This window comes from Crinia signifera, chromosome 5, assembly GCF_055691185.1.
Source record: "Crinia signifera chromosome 5, ASM5569118v1, whole genome shotgun sequence".
NCBI classification, from domain to species: Eukaryota; Metazoa; Chordata; class Amphibia; order Anura; family Myobatrachidae; genus Crinia; species Crinia signifera.
Window position 1 is genome coordinate 170,882,158 of NC_139221.1, and position 12,203 is coordinate 170,894,360.

At 43.9% G+C, this 12,203-nt stretch overlaps 1 protein-coding gene across 5 annotated transcripts in view; it reads left to right on the forward strand.

Moving 5' to 3' along the window:
- PTPN3 (protein tyrosine phosphatase non-receptor type 3) overlaps positions 1–12,203 on the forward strand; it is a 524,536-nt gene that overhangs the window by 417,226 nt on the left and 95,107 nt on the right. The gene's annotated exons all lie outside the window — the stretch shown is intronic.

Consider the following 12,203-nt stretch of genomic DNA (forward strand, 5'->3'; position numbering starts at 1 on the left):
AAATTACATATGTGGTGAGGCAGCTCATCATTTGTTTTATTTTATGGAAAACCGTTGAGTCATTTACACATGCAGCATTGATTGCATCTCAAGAAACCAGTAGTATTGAGCCAAGAGTTTGTGAGGTTGCTCGAAATTGGTTTTAACATACTTGGTGGCAGAATCTCCTTAAGGTTTCGAGCTCTCTCAAAAATTACTTTAGGTCACTGAGGGAGGATATCTTTTAAATTGGGTCTAATTTTAGAATTTCCCAATGTTTGGTTTAAAAATTTTCATGCTGATTTTCTTCTGGATTTTTGTTTTTGTATATAAGAAGGTCCTCTCTATTTTGCTTCTTGGCCTTTTCTTTGGCTTGTTCCACCAAAGTTGTTGGAAAACCCCTCTGTACAAATCTAGATGATTAAGTTTCATGTTGTTATTTACCTTTATTTCTATTGCAATTTCGTCTAAGTCTGCAGATCTGTGAATAGCTTTTTAAGTGTCTGCTTTGATAGTGCAAGTAGTTATTTTTATCTACTTCTTTGATGTAGTTTTTAGTGCTGATGTTTCCATTGTCTGCCATTAAGACTAAGGGCTTTATTCTAGTTCACTCTTTCTGACAAAATCCTTCTTAGATGGACAAAACCATGTGCATTGCAGGGGGGTAGATGATACTTGTGCAGAGAGAATTAGATTTGGGTGAGTTATTTTGTTTCTGTGCGAGGTAAATACTGGCTGCTTTATTTTTACACTGCAATATAGATCTCACTTTGAAGTAAAACCCCACCCAAATCTAATTCTCTCTGCACAAGCAACATCTGCCCCCTGCAGTGCACATGGTTTTGTCCATCTAATAAGGAATTTGTCAGAAAGAGCGAACTAGAATAAGGCCCTAAGTCCAGGTACTCAATTTCTTTATCTTGGATATTGAAGGTAACATTGGCCCTTATTCAGATCGGTGCGGATATTCCCGCATTCTTACGGAGCGGTCCGCACACCACGGTGTTTTGCCGCATGCGGCCATCGTCCGTAGAAACGCCCACGTGTCCTCCGCATTCGGACGGACTCACTCTTTAAGAACAGGGCGTGTTTACGGACGACATACAAACCATGCGTGTGCGGGAGAAACACTCCGATTCTGCACGGTATTACAGAGTATTACAGAGTATGCTCGGAAATACCGCATCCGACCGGGAGCCAAGCGGTGCTACCGCCCGTAAGCGGAGTATTTACGCCAAACAACCCACTATTAAGTATCTTCTGCAATACATCACATGACCCACTTATTCAATTACCTATCCTCATAAAAAACTGCTTATTTTGAATTGGAATCAATTAGATGCCAATATATCCTTACAAGCATGCCTAACACATGCATTGCACACATTAACCCTTACAGCAATTTAAGTGCAATGGTTTGTATTAGACCCTGTGTAAAAGATTATAAACAATCTACACATATACTGTTTAATGTGCAAAGAAAACCAACAACTGTGAACTTGCATAAACAATTTATTAGAAAATACAATTAACATATAAAGAAAAAAAAAATCAAATCATAAATTAAATCAGGAGATCTCTGAGGTCCTGCAGGTCGGCTAGCAGGAGCCTCAAATGGTGCTCCGCCCGCAGGAGGGCCCCACGCACCCCCTCATCTGCCGGTGTGGTGTCATCTGTGGGCATGTCAAAGGGGCAAAAATTAGTCATGTTATTCATGCATACATTTCACATACTGCGACATAAATTGCACAAATGCTAGGTGACATGTGTGTGTATATATATATATATATATATATATATATAATAGAGGAAGAACCGGCACTCGCATCCAGCAAAGCCTCAGCAACCGGGGTGCCTTCCAAGTCCAGAGTATGGAGGATAATAGCGGGGAGTAGCGGAGGCACTCGGCGGATTTCACAGCAAATGAACAGCCCACACCAAGGGTCAGTAAATTTAAGCTTTCGGATTTATTTCAATCCTTCATCAGAAAAGTGCAAAATAAAATAACAGTGCTTACCTATATACCATCTTAGGATGCGTCTCTCCTCCCATAGCTCGCGCCGGGTTCAGCACGCTGACAGTGCTTCCGGTCACGCCGGGACTTCACAGTGCTTCCGGTCACGACGGAACACCTACGTTGCCGCCCGCCCACGTTGCTAGGGAGACAGAAGTACACAATAACAAATATTAAGTTCCGTGCATAATAACATACAGTTAAGTGCATTTAAAAAGCATGAATAACAGAGTATTAGTCTATCGGGATTTTCTATGCCACTATACATAAGTTCCATCTGTGGGAAAAAAATAATTATTTAAAGTACAATAAAGCCTGCTCATAATATCTTTTAAGAGGGACAGCGTACTTATACATTCTCAACTTAAGATATTACCAGTTAGTGAACCCTATAATTAATGTACAAACATTATATGAAATTTACAAAAAACAATTCAAGGGCAAATTCTCATTTAAGCCATATGGCTGTACTGAATTCAGTGTATGGATCCATTTTGTCTCCAAACGGAGTAACGCACGATCCCTATCCCCTCCCCTATTGGACTGGACAACCTGATCAATCATTTTATATCTGATTGTTGCCAGTGGATGTTTAAAAGCCTTAAAATGTCTGGCCACTGGTTGTTCACATGCCTTGCCCTCCAATGCCAACCTGATGTTTGATCTATGGGCATTCATTCTTTCTTTGAAGGTTCGGGTCGTTTTGCCCACATAGATAAGGCCACAAGGGCATCTTATCATGTAGACAATATACCGGCTTGTACATGTGAGACTTTGTTTGATGTTGTAAATTTTTCCTGACCGGGGATGGGAAAACGTGCTACCTATCTCCAGGAAACCACAGGTTGCACACCCGGTACACCGGTAGTTTCCTGGTTTTTTTCTCAAAAAATGACTGGGTTGAGTGATTTTTAATTTTGTTAGATCTGTCTTCACTACCAGGTCACGAATGCTTTTACCCCGCCTGAAGCAAGGCATGGGTTTAATCTTGGACAAGGATTTTAAATTGGGATCACCACTAACAATAGGCCAGAATTTTTTTACTGCTTGCATTATGTCCCCACTCGCTGTAGAGTAAGTGTTGACATAAGGTATTCTGTCCAAGTTCTTTCTTTCTTTGTTGGTTTTGATCAGGGAATCTGCTCTTGAAATCTTCAGGACTTTCTCCTTAGCTTGTTGTAGGAGTTTCTTATCGTATCCCCGAGTGATGAATTTCAAGATCATATTGTCCATCTGCTTAATGGCATCCTCCTTGTCACTGCAAATTCGATATGCCCTGAGGAGCTGTGAGAAGGGGAGACTTCTCTTCAATGCCTCAGGGTGATGGCTCTTAGCTTCTAGGAACGTGTTCCTGTCGGTTTTTTTGTGGAATAAGGATGTTTTCAATGTCCCATTCACATGGCTAATGCTTACGTCCAGGTAATTGATCTCTTTCGGACTGCAGCAGGATGTAAATTTGATGTCCTCATCCTGCAAATTGATGTCTTGTAACATTTTTTGAAGCAAGTCCTCTGGTCCCGTCCATAACAACAGGACATCATCGATGTATCGAAGATACAATTTGATGAAGCCCGATGTGGATGGGTTTGTGAAAAATAAATCTTGTTCCACCTGGAACATATAGCAATTAGCATAGGTAGGTGCTACACATGATCCCATGGCACAGCCTTTCTCTTGAAGGTAGTACTGTCCATCGAATGTAAAATAATTTCGAGTGAGGCATAACTCGAGCAGCTGCAGATAAAGCATAACATCTGGCCCCTCATAACTCGTGCTGGACATAATTAGCCTTCTAGTCGCCTCCAAACCCTTCGAGTGGGGTATATTCGTGTAAAGACTAATAACGTCCATAGTACACAATATCAGGGTTGTTGGTATATCTTTAAGATTCTGTAATTTCAGGATGAGGCTTGTAGTGTCCTTCAGGTATGTTTGTTGCCCTTGGACAACCGGCTGCAAGAAATGGTCCAGATACTTCGAGATGTTATAGTATAAAGATCCACGGGCCGAGATTATCGGACGGCCTGGTGGTCTAGCTGCATCTTTGTGTAACTTGGGCAATGTGTAGAGTAATGGTACTCTTGGATGTTCCACCCGTAACGAATCTGCACATTTTTGCGTGATTTGATTGTTGAAAACTGCATTCTCAAGGATCCCATCAATCTCTTTCTTGAAGCAGGCTGTAGGGTCTCCTTGGAGCTTACGGTAGACAGATTCATCTTTGAGCTGTTTGTAGATATCATGTTTATAAAAGTCCACATCCATAACGACTATCCCCCCGCCTTTGTCAGCGGGGCGGATGATGATATCATTGTAGTCTTGGAGATTTTTCAATGCCACTCTGTGTTCTTCAGACAGGTTATGGTGGCTGTTATGTGGGACTTTTTGCTCAATTGTCGCATTAATCAACCTGCTATAACATTTGATGGAAGTATTTTGTGATACTGGATCGAAAAATGAGGGTGCCTTGATTGGTTGCTTAGTAGCAAGTGGTACAGGGGGAGAGCTTTCAAAAAATTCTTTCAGACGTAGAGTGCGTTCAAATTTATATAGGTCAACCTTACTGTTGAAAACATCATGGAAGTTAGTTGGTACAAATGTCAGTCCATGGTTTAGTACGTCAATCTCCGCGTCTGTTAAAGCCCTGGACGAAATATTGAAGACTACGTTCTCTTGCCTTTGCCGCCTCTGATCACCCCTTTTGTATTGGCCCCCGCGGCGGGTTTGGCACCTTTTGGGCTGTCTGTGCGGGACCGGGTATTGACCCCTAAAGGGGGCTTTGTGTATTTTGCGCCCCTGGAGCTTGTTGATGGTTCCTGCTCTGTGGCTGATGAGCCCTCTGCACTAGAGGAATCCGTCTCCAGGTTTCTCCGGCCCCTGGGGTTATATCTCCTGCGGCTTCTTCCCACCTGTCTGCGTCCGCCAGCTGAATTTGTACTTATTGTGTACTTCTGTCTCCCTAGCAACGTGGGCGGGCGGCAACGTAGGTGTTCCGTCGTGACCGGAAGCACTGTGAAGTCCCGGCGTGACCGGAAGCACTGTCAGCGTGCTGAACCCGGCGCGAGCTATGGGAGGAGAGACGCATCCTAAGATGGTATATAGGTAAGCACTGTTATTTTATTTTGCACTTTTCTGATGAAGGATTGAAATAAATCCGAAAGCTTAAATTTACTGACCCTTGGTGTGGGCTGTTCATTTGCTGTGAAATCCGCCGAGTGCCTCCGCTACTCCCCGCTATTATCCTCCATACTCTGGACTTGGAAGGCACCCCGGTTGCTGAGGCTTTGCTGGATGCGAGTGCCGGTTCTTCCTCTATTATATTTCCCCGGTTCTGGGGTCCCCCGTTTGTGGTTACCTCCGGCTGTGGACTTATCAGGGCACCGCTAGTGATTGTGGCACACGGCCACATTCACCATTATTCTCTTCATCATCAGGAGACGTCTGGTACACGTTTTTCTCACTTAAGGACACTGGTCACTTTCACCACTTCCCAGTATGGAACCAGAAGTCATTGAGGGATTTAATCAAGTACACCTGCCAGAAGGAGACTTGCATTCATACTCGGATACAGATGTGGATCATATTTTATTCACTGAAAATCTTAAAACTACAGGGGGAGAATATTCCTCAGATCAAATCTTTGCCCAACTACTCCGTTTGAAAAAACGTGAGGTGGACTATTTTTTGCACGGAGTATCCCTATCGGATTATTTCCGTGACAGGAAAATTCCGCGGGGATTCAGAATCCGCAATATCCCCACGATAGGACGCCATAGCCCAGAATTCTGCGGCAAGTGGGCGGCCATATTAAATAAAGCCTCATTTGACCTAATATTATTGGTCATAGAGGAGGCAACACGCGAATTAAAGACCACAAGGACCAAAATTTCCCAGTTTGAAAGTGACCACCTGAAACCTCTTGCTGAGGATAAATCCCAGGATTGGATCAAGAAATTGGATGAGCAAATTGAGTCTTATCGCAGGGACTTAATTAAATTTAAAAGAGACAAAGTCCTTACTGTCAACAAAGATTATGCTGAGAATCGCGTGTATGAATGGGCAAATTCAGCTGGCGGACGCAGACAGGTGGGAAGAAGCCGCAGGAGATATAACCCCAGGGGCCGGAGAAACCTGGAGACGGATTCCTCTAGTGCAGAGGGCTCATCAGCCACAGAGCAGGAACCATCAACAAGCTCCAGGGGCGCAAAATACACAAAGCCCCCTTTAGGGGTCAATACCCGGTCCCGCACAGACAGCCCAAAAGGTGCCAAACCCGCCGCGGGGGCCAATACAAAAGGGGTGATCAGAGGCGGCAAAGGCAAGAGAACGTAGTCTTCAATATTTCGTCCAGGGCTTTAACAGACGCGGAGATTGACGTACTAAACCATGGACTGACATTTGTACCAACTAACTTCCATGATGTTTTCAACAGTAAGGTTGACCTATATAAATTTGAACGCACTCTACGTCTGAAAGAATTTTTTGAAAGCTCTCCCCCTGTACCACTTGCTACTAAGCAACCAATCAAGGCACCCTCATTTTTCGATCCAGTATCACAAAATACTTCCATCAAATGTTATAGCAGGTTGATTAATGCGACAATTGAGCAAAAAGTCCCACATAACAGCCACCATAACCTGTCTGAAGAACACAGAGTGGCATTGAAAAATCTCCAAGACTACAATGATATCATCATCCGCCCCGCTGACAAAGGCGGGGGGATAGTCGTTATGGATGTGGACTTTTATAAACATGATATCTACAAACAGCTCAAAGATGAATCTGTCTACCGTAAGCTCCAAGGAGACCCTACAGCCTGCTTCAAGAAAGAGATTGATGGGATCCTTGAGAATGCAGTTTTCAACAATCAAATCACGCAAAAATGTGCAGATTCGTTACGGGTGGAACATCCAAGAGTACCATTACTCTACACATTGCCCAAGTTACACAAAGATGCAGCTAGACCACCAGGCCGTCCGATAATCTCGGCCCGTGGATCTTTATACTATAACATCTCGAAGTATCTGGACCATTTCTTGCAGCCGGTTGTCCAAGGGCAACAAACATACCTGAAGGACACTACAAGCCTCATCCTGAAATTACAGAATCTTAAAGATATACCAACAACCCTGATATTGTGTACTATGGACGTTATTAGTCTTTACACGAATATACCCCACTCGAAGGGTTTGGAGGCGACTAGAAGGCTAATTATGTCCAGCACGAGTTATGAGGGGCCAGATGTTATGCTTTATCTGCAGCTGCTCGAGTTATGCCTCACTCGAAATTATTTTACATTCGATGGACAGTACTACCTTCAAGAGAAAGGCTGTGCCATGGGATCATGTGTAGCACCTACCTATGCTAATTGCTATATGTTCCAGGTGGAACAAGATTTATTTTTCACAAACCCATCCACATCGGGCTTCATCAAATTGTATCTTCGATACATCGATGATGTCCTGTTGTTATGGACGGGACCAGAGGACTTGCTTCAAAAAATGTTACAAGACATCAATTTGCAGGATGAGGACATCAAATTTACATCCTGCTGCAGTCCGAAAGAGATCAATTACCTGGACGTAAGCATTAGCCATGTGAATGGGACATTGAAAACATCCTTATTCCACAAAAAAACCGACAGGAACACGTTCCTAGAAGCTAAGAGCCATCACCCTGAGGCATTGAAGAGAAGTCTCCCCTTCTCACAGCTCCTCAGGGCATATCGAATTTGCAGTGACAAGGAGGATGCCATTAAGCAGATGGACAATATGATCTTGAAATTCATCACTCGGGGATACGATAAGAAACTCCTACAACAAGCTAAGGAGAAAGTCCTGAAGATTTCAAGAGCAGATTCCCTGATCAAAACCAACAAAGAAAGAAAGAACTTGGACAGAATACCTTATGTCAACACTTACTCTACAGCGAGTGGGGACATAATGCAAGCAGTAAAAAAATTCTGGCCTATTGTTAGTGGTGATCCCAATTTAAAATCCTTGTCCAAGATTAAACCCATGCCTTGCTTCAGGCGGGGTAAAAGCATTCGTGACCTGGTAGTGAAGACAGATCTAACAAAATTAAAAATCACTCAACCCAGTCATTTTTTGAGAAAAAAACCAGGAAACTACCGGTGTACCGGGTGTGCAACCTGTGGTTTCCTGGAGATAGGTAGCACGTTTTCCCATCCCCGGTCAGGAAAAATTTACAACATCAAACAAAGTCTCACATGTACAAGCCGGTATATTGTCTACATGATAAGATGCCCTTGTGGCCTTATCTATGTGGGCAAAACGACCCGAACCTTCAAAGAAAGAATGAATGCCCATAGATCAAACATCAGGTTGGCATTGGAGGGCAAGGCATGTGAACAACCAGTGGCCAGACATTTTAAGGCTTTTAAACATCCACTGGCAACAATCAGATATAAAATGATTGATCAGGTTGTCCAGTCCAATAGGGGAGGGGATAGGGATCGTGCGTTACTCCGTTTGGAGACAAAATGGATCCATACACTGAATTCAGTACAGCCATATGGCTTAAATGAGAATTTGCCCTTGAATTGTTTTTTGTAAATTTCATATAATGTTTGTACATTAATTATAGGGTTCACTAACTGGTAATATCTTAAGTTGAGAATGTATAAGTACGCTGTCCCTCTTAAAAGATATTATGAGCAGGCTTTATTGTACTTTAAATAATTATTTTTTTCCCACAGATGGAACTTATGTATAGTGGCATAGAAAATCCCGATAGACTAATACTCTGTTATTCATGCTTTTTAAATGCACTTAACTGTATGTTATTATGCACGGAACTTAATATTTGTTATTGTGTACTTCTGTCTCCCTAGCAACGTGGGCGGGCGGCAACGTAGGTGTTCCGTCGTGACCGGAAGCACTGTGAAGTCCCGGCGTGACCGGAAGCACTGTCAGCGTGCTGAACCCGGCGCGAGCTATGGGAGGAGAGACGCATCCTAAGATGGTATATAGGTAAGCACTGTTATTTTATTTTGCACTTTTCTGATGAAGGATTGAAATAAATCCGAAAGCTTAAATTTACTGACCCTTGGTGTGGGCTGTTCATTTGCTGTGAAATCCGCCGAGTGCCTCCGCTACTCCCTGCTATATATATATATATATATATATATATATCTATGTAGAGAGATAGAGACACACATAGATAAATAGATATGACACATACATATATACATACATGCAAACTTATTTACTACATACTGTCTTTTTTTGCCTCTACCCATTACTCTGCAGAAGACATAACAGTCATAGTGTTTCTTCTCAGTCACAACCCACCCATGACTAACCAATGACAAGCATGTCATGGCCTCCGTCAATAAGAACTTGTCACAATCTGCTCAGTCTAAGTTCAGTGATGGTTCGTGGCATGGGAGTTATGCAAATGTCAGGAATGCACAGTACACATCCTCAAAATCATAATTCTGTCTAAACCAACCTACAATTCTGTGAGGGCAAAAAAAAAATCTGAACTACAGGGGGTGTTTAGGTAGAGGAGGCTCCTGGGACACTGGCAACTTCTGACTCCATTCCAAGGTAGGCCGGGCCATACTCCATTTATAGCATACATCCTAGAGTTTATAAATAACATTCACCAACAATATAGATTCCACTATTTGATGGGTCATAATCTACGATTGCAGCAGGTGAATTTAATCCACAAATGATCCACTCATCCCTTTACTCCAGGATCCTGTTTAACTACAACGGTTATGTGGCAGTCAAAATGGAGCTCCAACCCATCCCACAAACCTGTGTAATTGAGAGGTGTCCTGGATGAAAGGGATGCCTTGGACACCCCATCTAACCCGTACCTGTATCTGTAGCTACCCACTTTGGGGTCTATAGGAATAGTATTGGAACAAAATTTTTAATCACCAGTGCTACATAACAAATACCAGTACAACTACTTCATGAATGATGCATTATGTAAACATACCGATCTGCTGGGACTCCGGGGCTTGGCACGCCTCCTCCCCCTCGGAATTGGAATCCTCTGGGGCAACCGTGGCCTCCTCAGCCCCCTCCTCCGCCAGCTCCTCTGCCACCATGACCACGTCCACCTCCTCCGCCACAAGCACCTCCTCCTCCACCTCCTCCTCCTCCTCCACCTCCTCCTCCACCACCACCACCTCCTCCTCCACCTCCTCCTCCGCCACCAACACCTCCTCCTCTGCCACCAACTCCTCTTCCACCTCCTCCACCACCACCTCCTCAGGCACCTCCTCCTCCTCCACCACCTCCTCCACCATCTCCTCCAACATTTCCTCCTCCTCCACTTCCTCCTCCTCCTCCACCCTTGCCGCCACCTCCTCCTCAGGGTCTTGGGCCTCCTCCTGGGCCAGGTCTGCCTCGGCCTCTTCACGGGCCTGTCGGGCTCGGGCTCGTGCTGTGTGGTAGAAAAAAAAATCATGGTCAATGTCGGGTCATTGGGGCACATGTATTAATCCATAACAAGACATACATGGAAGGGTGATAATGATGGCAAACGATGCAGGCAAGTAGCTCCTTACTGTTAATGGACTCAAAAATGTGACATTTAAATTATTATGTGATTGTTAGTAATTTGTTCAAACATTACAACCGTGGCATTTATCAATGTGTAACACATATTAGATCTGGCACATTGTATGCATCAGAATCCTCAATGCTATGTCATTACATATAAAAGCCACATGACTGCATGTTAACCAGGAAGAAGCACACATAACAGTCTATGGACTTTTAAACCCATGGACACCCACTTATCATGAGACACATGTTATTGTTTATATATGCTATGTTGTAAGTGCGAAATTTCATAGCTAAAATACTCACAATCAGCAATTTCGCCCCTGATTTGCTGCAAGAGCTGGGGCTGGCGCCTGCGGAGGTCCGACCACCGCCTCTCGAGCTGCCCGAGGGACCTCCGCACCCGAGTGCGGGCGTAAATACGGCGCCCTGCCGCAGCATAGGCCCTCCGCTTATGGCGGTTAGTGATAAAGGGCCCCGCACGGCCCAGCCTTGTCTCCATGACGGAGACCAGAACCCTCAGCTCCGCATGTGTAAAGGGGTCTGCCCTTCGTGTCTCCGCCATGTTAACAATGGCATCTATCAACCAATCAGGTGGTGGCATTGGTTGATCACAGTTATTTGTGTTAATAACTTTATTGTTCATCTTTACATGAACAGCGTCTCTGCGCCAACACAAATGGTGACAAATTCGCATGCCTTCAAAACAGTAGTGCTGATGTATGGCAATGAACAAATCTGATATATATAAAACACAGTGTGTATGCACTTAGCAAATCCAATGACGCCTCGCTCCGCCAAGCAACGCGTGCTATAGCTTAGCAACGCATAGCTGTAGTTAGCATTACTTACTCTATGCATCTATGTGTATGCGTACATTTATGTGTAAAAGACACATACACATACTTGCAGGTATCCTGAGACCAGCATTATACACCAGCCCTGCCTGCCTGCCTGCCTGCCTGCCTGGGTGCCTGCTCCTTGAAATGTTGAAACATGTGAATAAATTCAAATATCATATATATATATATATATATATATATCTGCAAACAAATCATACATCAACACAGGAAAAAATCCCCAACACATTAGAGAATAAATCAATGTACTCACCAGTCATCAGGGATAGTATCAACTACAATAATGAAGATATAACAAACACATAAGATCCCTTGTACAAGGTATAATAATTAGCACCTATATTGAACTTCCCCCAAAACTAAGCACATATGATAAATATCTCCTATTTCTTTGCCATTAGGAGGGCAGGCTGGCTAATTTTAGTTTTGTAACACTGACAACTAACACACTGTACTTATTTGAAGGGCTGATTTTGACTAAAATTGGTGTGTTCTGTCAACTCGATAACATGTACCTGAAGTATCTTTGCGCCACAGAGTCCCGCAGCTGGTATCCCCTCCGGCATTCAGGGGCGCGGGATGGGCGCATGGGCGGATCTTGCGGCTCAGATGGTACCTCCCACTCATCAAAGGGTATCTCACGCCGCACAGCAATGTTGTGGAAAAATATACACAGGCCCACGATCCTCGACACCATTTGAGGCGCATATTGTAAGTCACCACCAGTGCGGTGGAGCACTCTAAATCGACCTTTTAAAAGGCCAATTGAGCGCTCCACCACTTGCCTGGTGGCAACATGCGCCC